This window comes from Schistocerca americana, chromosome 3 (genome assembly GCF_021461395.2).
Source record: "Schistocerca americana isolate TAMUIC-IGC-003095 chromosome 3, iqSchAmer2.1, whole genome shotgun sequence".
In the NCBI taxonomy this organism is placed as follows: domain Eukaryota; kingdom Metazoa; phylum Arthropoda; class Insecta; order Orthoptera; family Acrididae; genus Schistocerca; species Schistocerca americana.
Genome location: NC_060121.1, coordinates 596,244,575 through 596,258,325, shown reverse-complemented (window position 1 = coordinate 596,258,325; position 13,751 = coordinate 596,244,575). Strand labels below are relative to the sequence as shown.

General features: G+C 50.7%; 28 non-coding genes across 28 annotated transcripts; all 28 read right to left on the bottom strand.

Annotated features, from left to right (window-relative positions):
• Positions 1-184: 184 nt before the first annotated feature.
• Positions 185-266, bottom strand: Trnas-aga. Its single transcript has one exon. It is a non-coding gene; the product is annotated as a tRNA-Ser (tRNA).
• Positions 267-1,012: 746 nt separating this feature from the next.
• Trnas-cga lies at positions 1,013-1,094 on the bottom strand. The gene has a single exon. It is a non-coding gene; the product is annotated as a tRNA-Ser (tRNA).
• A 138-nt stretch (positions 1,095-1,232) lies between these two features.
• Positions 1,233-1,305, bottom strand: Trnak-uuu. The gene has a single exon. It is a non-coding gene; the product is annotated as a tRNA-Lys (tRNA).
• Positions 1,306-1,659: 354 nt separating this feature from the next.
• Positions 1,660-1,741, bottom strand: Trnas-aga. The gene has a single exon. It is a non-coding gene; the product is annotated as a tRNA-Ser (tRNA).
• A 746-nt stretch (positions 1,742-2,487) lies between these two features.
• Positions 2,488-2,569, bottom strand: Trnas-cga. The gene has a single exon. It is a non-coding gene; the product is annotated as a tRNA-Ser (tRNA).
• A 138-nt stretch (positions 2,570-2,707) lies between these two features.
• Trnak-uuu lies at positions 2,708-2,780 on the bottom strand. Its single transcript has one exon. It is a non-coding gene; the product is annotated as a tRNA-Lys (tRNA).
• A 354-nt stretch (positions 2,781-3,134) lies between these two features.
• Trnas-aga lies at positions 3,135-3,216 on the bottom strand. The gene has a single exon. It is a non-coding gene; the product is annotated as a tRNA-Ser (tRNA).
• A 746-nt stretch (positions 3,217-3,962) lies between these two features.
• Positions 3,963-4,044, bottom strand: Trnas-cga. Its single transcript has one exon. It is a non-coding gene; the product is annotated as a tRNA-Ser (tRNA).
• A 138-nt stretch (positions 4,045-4,182) lies between these two features.
• Positions 4,183-4,255, bottom strand: Trnak-uuu. Its single transcript has one exon. It is a non-coding gene; the product is annotated as a tRNA-Lys (tRNA).
• Positions 4,256-4,609: 354 nt separating this feature from the next.
• Trnas-aga lies at positions 4,610-4,691 on the bottom strand. The gene has a single exon. It is a non-coding gene; the product is annotated as a tRNA-Ser (tRNA).
• Positions 4,692-5,437: 746 nt separating this feature from the next.
• Trnas-cga lies at positions 5,438-5,519 on the bottom strand. Its single transcript has one exon. It is a non-coding gene; the product is annotated as a tRNA-Ser (tRNA).
• Positions 5,520-5,657: 138 nt separating this feature from the next.
• Trnak-uuu lies at positions 5,658-5,730 on the bottom strand. The gene has a single exon. It is a non-coding gene; the product is annotated as a tRNA-Lys (tRNA).
• A 354-nt stretch (positions 5,731-6,084) lies between these two features.
• On the bottom strand, positions 6,085-6,166 carry Trnas-aga. The gene has a single exon. It is a non-coding gene; the product is annotated as a tRNA-Ser (tRNA).
• Positions 6,167-6,912: 746 nt separating this feature from the next.
• Positions 6,913-6,994, bottom strand: Trnas-cga. The gene has a single exon. It is a non-coding gene; the product is annotated as a tRNA-Ser (tRNA).
• A 138-nt stretch (positions 6,995-7,132) lies between these two features.
• On the bottom strand, positions 7,133-7,205 carry Trnak-uuu. Its single transcript has one exon. It is a non-coding gene; the product is annotated as a tRNA-Lys (tRNA).
• A 354-nt stretch (positions 7,206-7,559) lies between these two features.
• Positions 7,560-7,641, bottom strand: Trnas-aga. Its single transcript has one exon. It is a non-coding gene; the product is annotated as a tRNA-Ser (tRNA).
• Positions 7,642-8,387: 746 nt separating this feature from the next.
• Positions 8,388-8,469, bottom strand: Trnas-cga. Its single transcript has one exon. It is a non-coding gene; the product is annotated as a tRNA-Ser (tRNA).
• A 138-nt stretch (positions 8,470-8,607) lies between these two features.
• On the bottom strand, positions 8,608-8,680 carry Trnak-uuu. Its single transcript has one exon. It is a non-coding gene; the product is annotated as a tRNA-Lys (tRNA).
• A 354-nt stretch (positions 8,681-9,034) lies between these two features.
• Trnas-aga lies at positions 9,035-9,116 on the bottom strand. The gene has a single exon. It is a non-coding gene; the product is annotated as a tRNA-Ser (tRNA).
• Positions 9,117-9,861: 745 nt separating this feature from the next.
• Positions 9,862-9,943, bottom strand: Trnas-cga. Its single transcript has one exon. It is a non-coding gene; the product is annotated as a tRNA-Ser (tRNA).
• A 138-nt stretch (positions 9,944-10,081) lies between these two features.
• Trnak-uuu lies at positions 10,082-10,154 on the bottom strand. The gene has a single exon. It is a non-coding gene; the product is annotated as a tRNA-Lys (tRNA).
• A 354-nt stretch (positions 10,155-10,508) lies between these two features.
• Trnas-aga lies at positions 10,509-10,590 on the bottom strand. Its single transcript has one exon. It is a non-coding gene; the product is annotated as a tRNA-Ser (tRNA).
• A 744-nt stretch (positions 10,591-11,334) lies between these two features.
• Positions 11,335-11,416, bottom strand: Trnas-cga. Its single transcript has one exon. It is a non-coding gene; the product is annotated as a tRNA-Ser (tRNA).
• Positions 11,417-11,554: 138 nt separating this feature from the next.
• On the bottom strand, positions 11,555-11,627 carry Trnak-uuu. The gene has a single exon. It is a non-coding gene; the product is annotated as a tRNA-Lys (tRNA).
• Positions 11,628-11,982: 355 nt separating this feature from the next.
• Positions 11,983-12,064, bottom strand: Trnas-aga. Its single transcript has one exon. It is a non-coding gene; the product is annotated as a tRNA-Ser (tRNA).
• Positions 12,065-12,810: 746 nt separating this feature from the next.
• Positions 12,811-12,892, bottom strand: Trnas-cga. Its single transcript has one exon. It is a non-coding gene; the product is annotated as a tRNA-Ser (tRNA).
• Positions 12,893-13,030: 138 nt separating this feature from the next.
• Positions 13,031-13,103, bottom strand: Trnak-uuu. The gene has a single exon. It is a non-coding gene; the product is annotated as a tRNA-Lys (tRNA).
• Positions 13,104-13,456: 353 nt separating this feature from the next.
• On the bottom strand, positions 13,457-13,538 carry Trnas-aga. The gene has a single exon. It is a non-coding gene; the product is annotated as a tRNA-Ser (tRNA).
• Between the last annotated feature and the right edge of the window lie 213 nt (positions 13,539-13,751).

Here is a 13,751-nt window from a genome sequence, read left to right as displayed (position 1 = left end):
ATGTAAAGTCAAATTGCAGCAGTTTGTACGTCTCATATATTACAGCAGAGGAGCTACGTGTTTTGTCGACACTCACTGGACAATTGTAAAATTTACAAGCGTCTCGAATGCAGTGTTTCCCACGTATTCGCTCATTTCACGGTTCCGTTGGAGATGTTCTCCACCTCTTGACACAAAAAAGAAACGCAGTCGGTAGGACTCGAACCTACGCTCCCAGAGGGAATCTGATTTCTAGTCAGACGCCTTAACCACTCGGCCACGACTGCCGGTCGCAGAGGCGTGGTCTCGACAAGTGAAACTGCTGCTTTGCAAGCAATCCGATGGCAGAACACGATATGGCCTCACTCGTTTCTGTAGCGCTTTCGTTGCCAGCACATTTGGCCGTTACGACAGTGTATTAATTTTCGCCTGGACGGGGGCTTGAACCCGGGACCCTTTGGTTGAAGGTTCAGCGCTCTACCGACTGGGCTATCCGGTCCCTCAGCCGAGCGTTGTGGTGCATGCTGCATGGTGTGCGAGTGATTCGCGTGTCGTTATTCCTGGCTTATGGCTCCAATGGCGACTTCACCGACTTCCCACTGACGCACCGCTGACGCTAGTTTTGTGTCGTCTTAAACGATGGCCATACTTGCAAGCAGCTGCGAGATCTTAAGAAAAGAAACGCTGCACCACTGCTTTTGCCACACTCGAATGAACTGAATTGCGCTTCTTAGAAAGAAATGAATGCTCGCTGTGTCCAACACTTTCAAGCACACCTGTGTACTCACAAAGACGGCGACGACGCGACAAAATGACGGTGGCGCGTTCGTGGGCCTGCGACTGATTTCTGCAGTACTAGCGTCCTTGCGAGGTGAACCGGTAGCCACAACAGGCAGCGGCCGTCGCGAAACAGTATTCTTAAAAAATAAATTTCCGTCTTGTTGAGAATGGTGTCACAGGTTTGGATCCGCTTTCACCCACGCATGTCACATGTGTGCGAAAATTTCTGCTCGTTTTTTTACGCAAAATCGCACGCAGCCGGTAGGATTCGAACCTACACTCCCACAGGGAATCTGATTTCGAGTCAGACGCCTTAACCACTCGGCCACGACTGCCAGTAGCGCAAGACCCTCCCGACACATGCAACTGGTACCGTTTAAAGCACTGCAGTGCCAGGAAACGGCGTAGATGCATTCTTTTCCGTAGTGCTTACACCGCTACTACACGTGCGGCTACCAAAGTATTAAAATTTCCGCCCGAACAGGGACTTGAACCCTGGACCCTTAGGTTAAAAGCCTAATGCTCTACCGACTGAGCTATCCGGGCTCACATCACGTGGTCACCCCTCCCACTACGCATACTGACACATTGCCTCATGTCCTTTACTGTTGGGTAATCGTTGCGTGGAGCTGTTATTATTTAAACGTCGTCTGACTGCTGTCTATAAACTCATCACGCTAGGCTCGTAACAGGCTATCGAAGGAAGCTGACACACGATGTAAAGTCAAATTGCAGCAGTTTGTACGTCTCATATATTACAGCAGAGGAGCTACGTGTTTTGTCGACACTCACTGGACAATTGTAAAATTTACAAGCGTCTCGAATGCAGTGTTTCCCACGTATTCGCTCATTTCACGGTTCCGTTGGAGATGTTCTCCACCTCTTGACACAAAAAAGAAACGCAGTCGGTAGGACTCGAACCTACGCTCCCAGAGGGAATCTGATTTCTAGTCAGACGCCTTAACCACTCGGCCACGACTGCCGGTCGCAGAGGCGTGGTCTCGACAAGTGAAACTGCTGCTTTGCAAGCAATCCGATGGCAGAACACGATATGGCCTCACTCGTTTCTGTAGCGCTTTCGTTGCCAGCACATTTGGCCGTTACGACAGTGTATTAATTTTCGCCTGGACGGGGGCTTGAACCCGGGACCCTTTGGTTGAAGGTTCAGCGCTCTACCGACTGGGCTATCCGGTCCCTCAGCCGAGCGTTGTGGTGCATGCTGCATGGTGTGCGAGTGATTCGCGTGTCGTTATTCCTGGCTTATGGCTCCAATGGCGACTTCACCGACTTCCCACTGACGCACCGCTGACGCTAGTTTTGTGTCGTCTTAAACGATGGCCATACTTGCAAGCAGCTGCGAGATCTTAAGAAAAGAAACGCTGCACCACTGCTTTTGCCACACTCGAATGAACTGAATTGCGCTTCTTAGAAAGAAATGAATGCTCGCTGTGTCCAACACTTTCAAGCACACCTGTGTACTCACAAAGACGGCGACGACGCGACAAAATGACGGGGGCGCGTTCGTGGGCCTGCGACTGATTTCTGCAGTACTAGCGTCCTTGCGAGGTGAACCGGTAGCCACAACAGGCAGCGGCCGTCGCGAAACAGTATTCTTAAAAAATAAATTTCCGTCTTGTTGAGAATGGTGTCACAGGTTTGGATCCGCTTTCACCCACGCATGTCACATGTGTGCGAAAATTTCTGCTCGTTTTTTTACGCAAAATCGCACGCAGCCGGTAGGATTCGAACCTACACTCCCACAGGGAATCTGATTTCGAGTCAGACGCCTTAACCACTCGGCCACGACTGCCAGTAGCGCAAGACCCTCCCGACACATGCAACTGGTACCGTTTAAAGCACTGCAGTGCCAGGAAACGGCGTAGATGCATTCTTTTCCGTAGTGCTTACACCGCTACTACACGTGCGGCTACCAAAGTATTAAAATTTCCGCCCGAACAGGGACTTGAACCCTGGACCCTTAGGTTAAAAGCCTAATGCTCTACCGACTGAGCTATCCGGGCTCACATCACGTGGTCACCCCTCCCACTACGCATACTGACACATTGCCTCATGTCCTTTACTGTTGGGTAATCGTTGCGTGGAGCTGTTATTATTTAAACGTCGTCTGACTGCTGTCTATAAACTCATCACGCTAGGCTCGTAACAGGCTATCGAAGGAAGCTGACACACGATGTAAAGTCAAATTGCAGCAGTTTGTACGTCTCATATATTACAGCAGAGGAGCTACGTGTTTTGTCGACACTCACTGGACAATTGTAAAATTTACAAGCGTCTCGAATGCAGTGTTTCCCACGTATTCGCTCATTTCACGGTTCCGTTGGAGATGTTCTCCACCTCTTGACACAAAAAAGAAACGCAGTCGGTAGGACTCGAACCTACGCTCCCAGAGGGAATCTGATTTCTAGTCAGACGCCTTAACCACTCGGCCACGACTGCCGGTCGCAGAGGCGTGGTCTCGACAAGTGAAACTGCTGCTTTGCAAGCAATCCGATGGCAGAACACGATATGGCCTCACTCGTTTCTGTAGCGCTTTCGTTGCCAGCACATTTGGCCGTTACGACAGTGTATTAATTTTCGCCTGGACGGGGGCTTGAACCCGGGACCCTTTGGTTGAAGGTTCAGCGCTCTACCGACTGGGCTATCCGGTCCCTCAGCCGAGCGTTGTGGTGCATGCTGCATGGTGTGCGAGTGATTCGCGTGTCGTTATTCCTGGCTTATGGCTCCAATGGCGACTTCACCGACTTCCCACTGACGCACCGCTGACGCTAGTTTTGTGTCGTCTTAAACGATGGCCATACTTGCAAGCAGCTGCGAGATCTTAAGAAAAGAAACGCTGCACCACTGCTTTTGCCACACTCGAATGAACTGAATTGCGCTTCTTAGAAAGAAATGAATGCTCGCTGTGTCCAACACTTTCAAGCACACCTGTGTACTCACAAAGACGGCGACGACGCGACAAAATGACGGTGGCGCGTTCGTGGGCCTGCGACTGATTTCTGCAGTACTAGCGTCCTTGCGAGGTGAACCGGTAGCCACAACAGGCAGCGGCCGTCGCGAAACAGTATTCTTAAAAAATAAATTTCCGTCTTGTTGAGAATGGTGTCACAGGTTTGGATCCGCTTTCACCCACGCATGTCACATGTGTGCGAAAATTTCTGCTCGTTTTTTTACGCAAAATCGCACGCAGCCGGTAGGATTCGAACCTACACTCCCACAGGGAATCTGATTTCGAGTCAGACGCCTTAACCACTCGGCCACGACTGCCAGTAGCGCAAGACCCTCCCGACACATGCAACTGGTACCGTTTAAAGCACTGCAGTGCCAGGAAACGGCGTAGATGCATTCTTTTCCGTAGTGCTTACACCGCTACTACACGTGCGGCTACCAAAGTATTAAAATTTCCGCCCGAACAGGGACTTGAACCCTGGACCCTTAGGTTAAAAGCCTAATGCTCTACCGACTGAGCTATCCGGGCTCACATCACGTGGTCACCCCTCCCACTACGCATACTGACACATTGCCTCATGTCCTTTACTGTTGGGTAATCGTTGCGTGGAGCTGTTATTATTTAAACGTCGTCTGACTGCTGTCTATAAACTCATCACGCTAGGCTCGTAACAGGCTATCGAAGGAAGCTGACACACGATGTAAAGTCAAATTGCAGCAGTTTGTACGTCTCATATATTACAGCAGAGGAGCTACGTGTTTTGTCGACACTCACTGGACAATTGTAAAATTTACAAGCGTCTCGAATGCAGTGTTTCCCACGTATTCGCTCATTTCACGGTTCCGTTGGAGATGTTCTCCACCTCTTGACACAAAAAAGAAACGCAGTCGGTAGGACTCGAACCTACGCTCCCAGAGGGAATCTGATTTCTAGTCAGACGCCTTAACCACTCGGCCACGACTGCCGGTCGCAGAGGCGTGGTCTCGACAAGTGAAACTGCTGCTTTGCAAGCAATCCGATGGCAGAACACGATATGGCCTCACTCGTTTCTGTAGCGCTTTCGTTGCCAGCACATTTGGCCGTTACGACAGTGTATTAATTTTCGCCTGGACGGGGGCTTGAACCCGGGACCCTTTGGTTGAAGGTTCAGCGCTCTACCGACTGGGCTATCCGGTCCCTCAGCCGAGCGTTGTGGTGCATGCTGCATGGTGTGCGAGTGATTCGCGTGTCGTTATTCCTGGCTTATGGCTCCAATGGCGACTTCACCGACTTCCCACTGACGCACCGCTGACGCTAGTTTTGTGTCGTCTTAAACGATGGCCATACTTGCAAGCAGCTGCGAGATCTTAAGAAAAGAAACGCTGCACCACTGCTTTTGCCACACTCGAATGAACTGAATTGCGCTTCTTAGAAAGAAATGAATGCTCGCTGTGTCCAACACTTTCAAGCACACCTGTGTACTCACAAAGACGGCGACGACGCGACAAAATGACGGGGGCGCGTTCGTGGGCCTGCGACTGATTTCTGCAGTACTAGCGTCCTTGCGAGGTGAACCGGTAGCCACAACAGGCAGCGGCCGTCGCGAAACAGTATTCTTAAAAAATAAATTTCCGTCTTGTTGAGAATGGTGTCACAGGTTTGGATCCGCTTTCACCCACGCATGTCACATGTGTGCGAAAATTTCTGCTCGTTTTTTTACGCAAAATCGCACGCAGCCGGTAGGATTCGAACCTACACTCCCACAGGGAATCTGATTTCGAGTCAGACGCCTTAACCACTCGGCCACGACTGCCAGTAGCGCAAGACCCTCCCGACACATGCAACTGGTACCGTTTAAAGCACTGCAGTGCCAGGAAACGGCGTAGATGCATTCTTTTCCGTAGTGCTTACACCGCTACTACACGTGCGGCTACCAAAGTATTAAAATTTCCGCCCGAACAGGGACTTGAACCCTGGACCCTTAGGTTAAAAGCCTAATGCTCTACCGACTGAGCTATCCGGGCTCACATCACGTGGTCACCCCTCCCACTACGCATACTGACACATTGCCTCATGTCCTTTACTGTTGGGTAATCGTTGCGTGGAGCTGTTATTATTTAAACGTCGTCTGACTGCTGTCTATAAACTCATCACGCTAGGCTCGTAACAGGCTATCGAAGGAAGCTGACACACGATGTAAAGTCAAATTGCAGCAGTTTGTACGTCTCATATATTACAGCAGAGGAGCTACGTGTTTTGTCGACACTCACTGGACAATTGTAAAATTTACAAGCGTCTCGAATGCAGTGTTTCCCACGTATTCGCTCATTTCACGGTTCCGTTGGAGATGTTCTCCACCTCTTGACACAAAAAAGAAACGCAGTCGGTAGGACTCGAACCTACGCTCCCAGAGGGAATCTGATTTCTAGTCAGACGCCTTAACCACTCGGCCACGACTGCCGGTCGCAGAGGCGTGGTCTCGACAAGTGAAACTGCTGCTTTGCAAGCAATCCGATGGCAGAACACGATATGGCCTCACTCGTTTCTGTAGCGCTTTCGTTGCCAGCACATTTGGCCGTTACGACAGTGTATTAATTTTCGCCTGGACGGGGGCTTGAACCCGGGACCCTTTGGTTGAAGGTTCAGCGCTCTACCGACTGGGCTATCCGGTCCCTCAGCCGAGCGTTGTGGTGCATGCTGCATGGTGTGCGAGTGATTCGCGTGTCGTTATTCCTGGCTTATGGCTCCAATGGCGACTTCACCGACTTCCCACTGACGCACCGCTGACGCTAGTTTTGTGTCGTCTTAAACGATGGCCATACTTGCAAGCAGCTGCGAGATCTTAAGAAAAGAAACGCTGCACCACTGCTTTTGCCACACTCGAATGAACTGAATTGCGCTTCTTAGAAAGAAATGAATGCTCGCTGTGTCCAACACTTTCAAGCACACCTGTGTACTCACAAAGACGGCGACGACGCGACAAAATGACGGTGGCGCGTTCGTGGGCCTGCGACTGATTTCTGCAGTACTAGCGTCCTTGCGAGGTGAACCGGTAGCCACAACAGGCAGCGGCCGTCGCGAAACAGTATTCTTAAAAAATAAATTTCCGTCTTGTTGAGAATGGTGTCACAGGTTTGGATCCGCTTTCACCCACGCATGTCACATGTGTGCGAAAATTTCTGCTCGTTTTTTTACGCAAAATCGCACGCAGCCGGTAGGATTCGAACCTACACTCCCACAGGGAATCTGATTTCGAGTCAGACGCCTTAACCACTCGGCCACGACTGCCAGTAGCGCAAGACCCTCCCGACACATGCAACTGGTACCGTTTAAAGCACTGCAGTGCCAGGAAACGGCGTAGATGCATTCTTTTCCGTAGTGCTTACACCGCTACTACACGTGCGGCTACCAAAGTATTAAAATTTCCGCCCGAACAGGGACTTGAACCCTGGACCCTTAGGTTAAAAGCCTAATGCTCTACCGACTGAGCTATCCGGGCTCACATCACGTGGTCACCCCTCCCACTACGCATACTGACACATTGCCTCATGTCCTTTACTGTTGGGTAATCGTTGCGTGGAGCTGTTATTATTTAAACGTCGTCTGACTGCTGTCTATAAACTCATCACGCTAGGCTCGTAACAGGCTATCGAAGGAAGCTGACACACGATGTAAAGTCAAATTGCAGCAGTTTGTACGTCTCATATATTACAGCAGAGGAGCTACGTGTTTTGTCGACACTCACTGGACAATTGTAAAATTTACAAGCGTCTCGAATGCAGTGTTTCCCACGTATTCGCTCATTTCACGGTTCCGTTGGAGATGTTCTCCACCTCTTGACACAAAAAAGAAACGCAGTCGGTAGGACTCGAACCTACGCTCCCAGAGGGAATCTGATTTCTAGTCAGACGCCTTAACCACTCGGCCACGACTGCCGGTCGCAGAGGCGTGGTCTCGACAAGTGAAACTGCTGCTTTGCAAGCAATCCGATGGCAGAACACGATATGGCCTCACTCGTTTCTGTAGCGCTTTCGTTGCCAGCACATTTGGCCGTTACGACAGTGTATTAATTTTCGCCTGGACGGGGGCTTGAACCCGGGACCCTTTGGTTGAAGGTTCAGCGCTCTACCGACTGGGCTATCCGGTCCCTCAGCCGAGCGTTGTGGTGCATGCTGCATGGTGTGCGAGTGATTCGCGTGTCGTTATTCCTGGCTTATGGCTCCAATGGCGACTTCACCGACTTCCCACTGACGCACCGCTGACGCTAGTTTTGTGTCGTCTTAAACGATGGCCATACTTGCAAGCAGCTGCGAGATCTTAAGAAAAGAAACGCTGCACCACTGCTTTTGCCACACTCGAATGAACTGAATTGCGCTTCTTAGAAAGAAATGAATGCTCGCTGTGTCCAACACTTTCAAGCACACCTGTGTACTCACAAAGACGGCGACGACGCGACAAAATGACGGGGGCGCGTTCGTGGGCCTGCGACTGATTTCTGCAGTACTAGCGTCCTTGCGAGGTGAACCGGTAGCCACAACAGGCAGCGGCCGTCGCGAAACAGTATTCTTAAAAAATAAATTTCCGTCTTGTTGAGAATGGTGTCACAGGTTTGGATCCGCTTTCACCCACGCATGTCACATGTGTGCGAAAATTTCTGCTCGTTTTTTTACGCAAAATCGCACGCAGCCGGTAGGATTCGAACCTACACTCCCACAGGGAATCTGATTTCGAGTCAGACGCCTTAACCACTCGGCCACGACTGCCAGTAGCGCAAGACCCTCCCGACACATGCAACTGGTACCGTTTAAAGCACTGCAGTGCCAGGAAACGGCGTAGATGCATTCTTTTCCGTAGTGCTTACACCGCTACTACACGTGCGGCTACCAAAGTATTAAAATTTCCGCCCGAACAGGGACTTGAACCCTGGACCCTTAGGTTAAAAGCCTAATGCTCTACCGACTGAGCTATCCGGGCTCACATCACGTGGTCACCCCTCCCACTACGCATACTGACACATTGCCTCATGTCCTTTACTGTTGGGTAATCGTTGCGTGGAGCTGTTATTATTTAAACGTCGTCTGACTGCTGTCTATAAACTCATCACGCTAGGCTCGTAACAGGCTATCGAAGGAAGCTGACACACGATGTAAAGTCAAATTGCAGCAGTTTGTACGTCTCATATATTACAGCAGAGGAGCTACGTGTTTTGTCGACACTCACTGGACAATTGTAAAATTTACAAGCGTCTCGAATGCAGTGTTTCCCACGTATTCGCTCATTTCACGGTTCCGTTGGAGATGTTCTCCACCTCTTGACACAAAAAAGAAACGCAGTCGGTAGGACTCGAACCTACGCTCCCAGAGGGAATCTGATTTCTAGTCAGACGCCTTAACCACTCGGCCACGACTGCCGGTCGCAGAGGCGTGGTCTCGACAAGTGAAACTGCTGCTTTGCAAGCAATCCGATGGCAGAACACGATATGGCCTCACTCGTTTCTGTAGCGCTTTCGTTGCCAGCACATTTGGCCGTTACGACAGTGTATTAATTTTCGCCTGGACGGGGGCTTGAACCCGGGACCCTTTGGTTGAAGGTTCAGCGCTCTACCGACTGGGCTATCCGGTCCCTCAGCCGAGCGTTGTGGTGCATGCTGCATGGTGTGCGAGTGATTCGCGTGTCGTTATTCCTGGCTTATGGCTCCAATGGCGACTTCACCGACTTCCCACTGACGCACCGCTGACGCTAGTTTTGTGTCGTCTTAAACGATGGCCATACTTGCAAGCAGCTGCGAGATCTTAAGAAAAGAAACGCTGCACCACTGCTTTTGCCACACTCGAATGAACTGAATTGCGCTTCTTAGAAAGAAATGAATGCTCGCTGTGTCCAACACTTTCAAGCACACCTGTGTACTCACAAAGACGGCGACGACGCGACAAAATGACGGGGCGCGTTCGTGGGCCTGCGACTGATTTCTGCAGTACTAGCGTCCTTGCGAGGTGAACCGGTAGCCACAACAGGCAGCGGCCGTCGCGAAACAGTATTCTTAAAAAATAAATTTCCGTCTTGTTGAGAATGGTGTCACAGGTTTGGATCCGCTTTCACCCACGCATGTCACATGTGTGCGAAAATTTCTGCTCGTTTTTTTACGCAAAATCGCACGCAGCCGGTAGGATTCGAACCTACACTCCCACAGGGAATCTGATTTCGAGTCAGACGCCTTAACCACTCGGCCACGACTGCCAGTAGCGCAAGACCCTCCCGACACATGCAACTGGTACCGTTTAAAGCACTGCAGTGCCAGGAAACGGCGTAGATGCATTCTTTTCCGTAGTGCTTACACCGCTACTACACGTGCGGCTACCAAAGTATTAAAATTTCCGCCCGAACAGGGACTTGAACCCTGGACCCTTAGGTTAAAAGCCTAATGCTCTACCGACTGAGCTATCCGGGCTCACATCACGTGGTCACCCCTCCCACTACGCATACTGACACATTGCCTCATGTCCTTTACTGTTGGGTAATCGTTGCGTGGAGCTGTTATTATTTAAACGTCGTCTGACTGCTGTCTATAAACTCATCACGCTAGGCTCGTAACAGGCTATCGAAGGAAGCTGACACACGATGTAAAGTCAAATTGCAGCAGTTTGTACGTCTCATATATTACAGCAGAGGAGCTACGTGTTTTGTCGACACTCACTGGACAATTGTAAAATTTACAAGCGTCTCGAATGCAGTGTTTCCCACGTATTCGCTCATTTCACGGTTCCGTTGGAGATGTTCTCCACCTCTTGACACAAAAAAGAAACGCAGTCGGTAGGACTCGAACCTACGCTCCCAGAGGGAATCTGATTTCTAGTCAGACGCCTTAACCACTCGGCCACGACTGCCGGTCGCAGAGGCGTGGTCTCGACAAGTGAAACTGCTGCTTTGCAAGCAATCCGATGGCAGAACACGATATGGCCTCACTCGTTTCTGTAGCGCTTTCGTTGCCAGCACATTTGGCCGTTACGACAGTGTATTAATTTTCGCCTGGACGGGGCTTGAACCCGGGACCCTTTGGTTGAAGGTTCAGCGCTCTACCGACTGGGCTATCCGGTCCCTCAGCCGAGCGTTGTGGTGCATGCTGCATGGTGTGCGAGTGATTCGCGTGTCGTTATTCCTGGCTTATGGCTCCAATGGCGACTTCACCGACTTCCCACTGACGCACCGCTGACGCTAGTTTTGTGTCGTCTTAAACGATGGCCATACTTGCAAGCAGCTGCGAGATCTTAAGAAAAGAAACGCTGCACCACTGCTTTTGCCACACTCGAATGAACTGAATTGCGCTTCTTAGAAAGAATGAATGCTCGCTGTGTCCAACACTTTCAAGCACACCTGTGTACTCACAAAGACGGCGACGACGCGACAAAATGACGGTGGCGCGTTCGTGGGCCTGCGACTGATTTCTGCAGTACTAGCGTCCTTGCGAGGTGAACCGGTAGCCACAACAGGCAGCGGCCGTCGCGAAACAGTATTCTTAAAAAATAAATTTCCGTCTTGTTGAGAATGGTGTCACAGGTTTGGATCCGCTTTCACCCACGCATGTCACATGTGTGCGAAAATTTCTGCTCGTTTTTTTACGCAAAATCGCACGCAGCCGGTAGGATTCGAACCTACACTCCCACAGGGAATCTGATTTCGAGTCAGACGCCTTAACCACTCGGCCACGACTGCCAGTAGCGCAAGACCCTCCCGACACATGCAACTGGTACCGTTTAAAGCACTGCAGTGCCAGGAAACGGCGTAGATGCATTCTTTTCCGTAGTGCTTACACCGCTACTACACGTGCGGCTACCAAAGTATTAAAATTTCCGCCCGAACAGGGACTTGAACCCTGGACCCTTAGGTTAAAAGCCTAATGCTCTACCGACTGAGCTATCCGGGCTCACATCACGTGGTCACCCCCTCCCACTACGCATACTGACACATTGCCTCATGTCCTTTACTGTTGGGTAATCGTTGCGTGGAGCTGTTATTATTTAAACGTCGTCTGACTGCTGTCTATAAACTCATCACGCTAGGCTCGTAACAGGCTATCGAAGGAAGCTGACACACGATGTAAAGTCAAATTGCAGCAGTTTGTACGTCTCATATATTACAGCAGAGGAGCTACGTGTTTTGTCGACACTCACTGGACAATTGTAAAATTTACAAGCGTCTCGAATGCAGTGTTTCCCACGTATTCGCTCATTTCACGGTTCCGTTGGAGATGTTCTCCACCTCTTGACACAAAAAAGAAACGCAGTCGGTAGGACTCGAACCTACGCTCCCAGAGGGAATCTGATTTCTAGTCAGACGCCTTAACCACTCGGCCACGACTGCCGGTCGCAGAGGCGTGGTCTCGACAAGTGAAACTGCTGCTTTGCAAGCAATCCGATGGCAGAACACGATATGGCCTCACTCGTTTCTGTAGCGCTTTCGTTGCCAGCACATTTGGCCGTTACGACAGTGTATTAATTTTCGCCTGGACGGGGGCTTGAACCCGGGACCCTTTGGTTGAAGGTTCAGCGCTCTACCGACTGGGCTATCCGGTCCCTCAGCCGAGCGTTGTGGTGCATGCTGCATGGTGTGCGAGTGATTCGCGTGTCGTTATTCCTGGCTTATGGCTCCAATGGCGACTTCACCGACTTCCCACTGACGCACCGCTGACGCTAGTTTTGTGTCGTCTTAAACGATGGCCATACTTGCAAGCAGCTGCGAGATCTTAAGAAAAGAAACGCTGCACCACTGCTTTTGCCACACTCGAATGAACTGAATTGCGCTTCTTAGAAAGAAATGAATGCTCGCTGTGTCCAACACTTTCAAGCACACCTGTGTACTCACAAAGACGGCGACGACGCGACAAAATGACGGGGGCGCGTTCGTGGGCCTGCGACTGATTTCTGCAGTACTAGCGTCCTTGCGAGGTGAACCGGTAGCCACAACAGGCAGCGGCCGTCGCGAAACAGTATTCTTAAAAAATAAATTTCCGTCTTGTTGAGAATGGTGTCACAGGTTTGGATCCGCTTTCACCCACGCATGTCACATGTGTGCGAAAATTTCTGCTCGTTTTTTTACGCAAAATCGCACGCAGCCGGTAGGATTCGAACCTACACTCCCACAGGGAATCTGATTTCGAGTCAGACGCCTTAACCACTCGGCCACGACTGCCAGTAGCGCAAGACCCTCCCGACACATGCAACTGGTACCGTTTAAAGCACTGCAGTGCCAGGAAACGGCGTAGATGCATTCTTTTCCGTAGTGCTTACACCGCTACTACACGTGCGGCTACCAAAGTATTAAAATTTCCGCCCGAACAGGGACTTGAACCCTGGACCCTTAGGTTAAAAGCCTAATGCTCTACCGACTGAGCTATCCGGGCTCACATCACGTGGTCACCCCTCCCACTACGCATACTGACACATTGCCTCATGTCCTTTACTGTTGGGTAATCGTTGCGTGGAGCTGTTATTATTTAAACGTCGTCTGACTGCTGTCTATAAACTCATCACGCTAGGCTCGTAACAGGCTATCGAAGGAAGCTGACACACGATGTAAAGTCAAATTGCAGCAGTTTGTACGTCTCATATATTACAGCAGAGGAGCTACGTGTTTTGTCGACACTCACTGGACAATTGTAAAATTTACAAGCGTCTCGAATGCAGTGTTTCCCACGTATTCGCTCATTTCACGGTTCGTTGGAGATGTTCTCCACCTCTTGACACAAAAAAGAAACGCAGTCGGTAGGACTCGAACCTACGCTCCCAGAGGGAATCTGATTTCTAGTCAGACGCCTTAACCACTCGGCCACGACTGCCGGTCGCAGAGGCGTGGTCTCGACAAGTGAAACTGCTGCTTTGCAAGCAATCCGATGGCAGAACACGATATGGCCTCACTCGTTTCTGTAGCGCTTTCGTTGCCAGCACATTTGGCCGTTACGACAGTGTATTAATTTTCGCCTGGACGGGGGCTTGAACCCGGGACCCTTTGGTTGAAGGTTCAGCGCTCTACCGACTGGGCTATCCGGTCC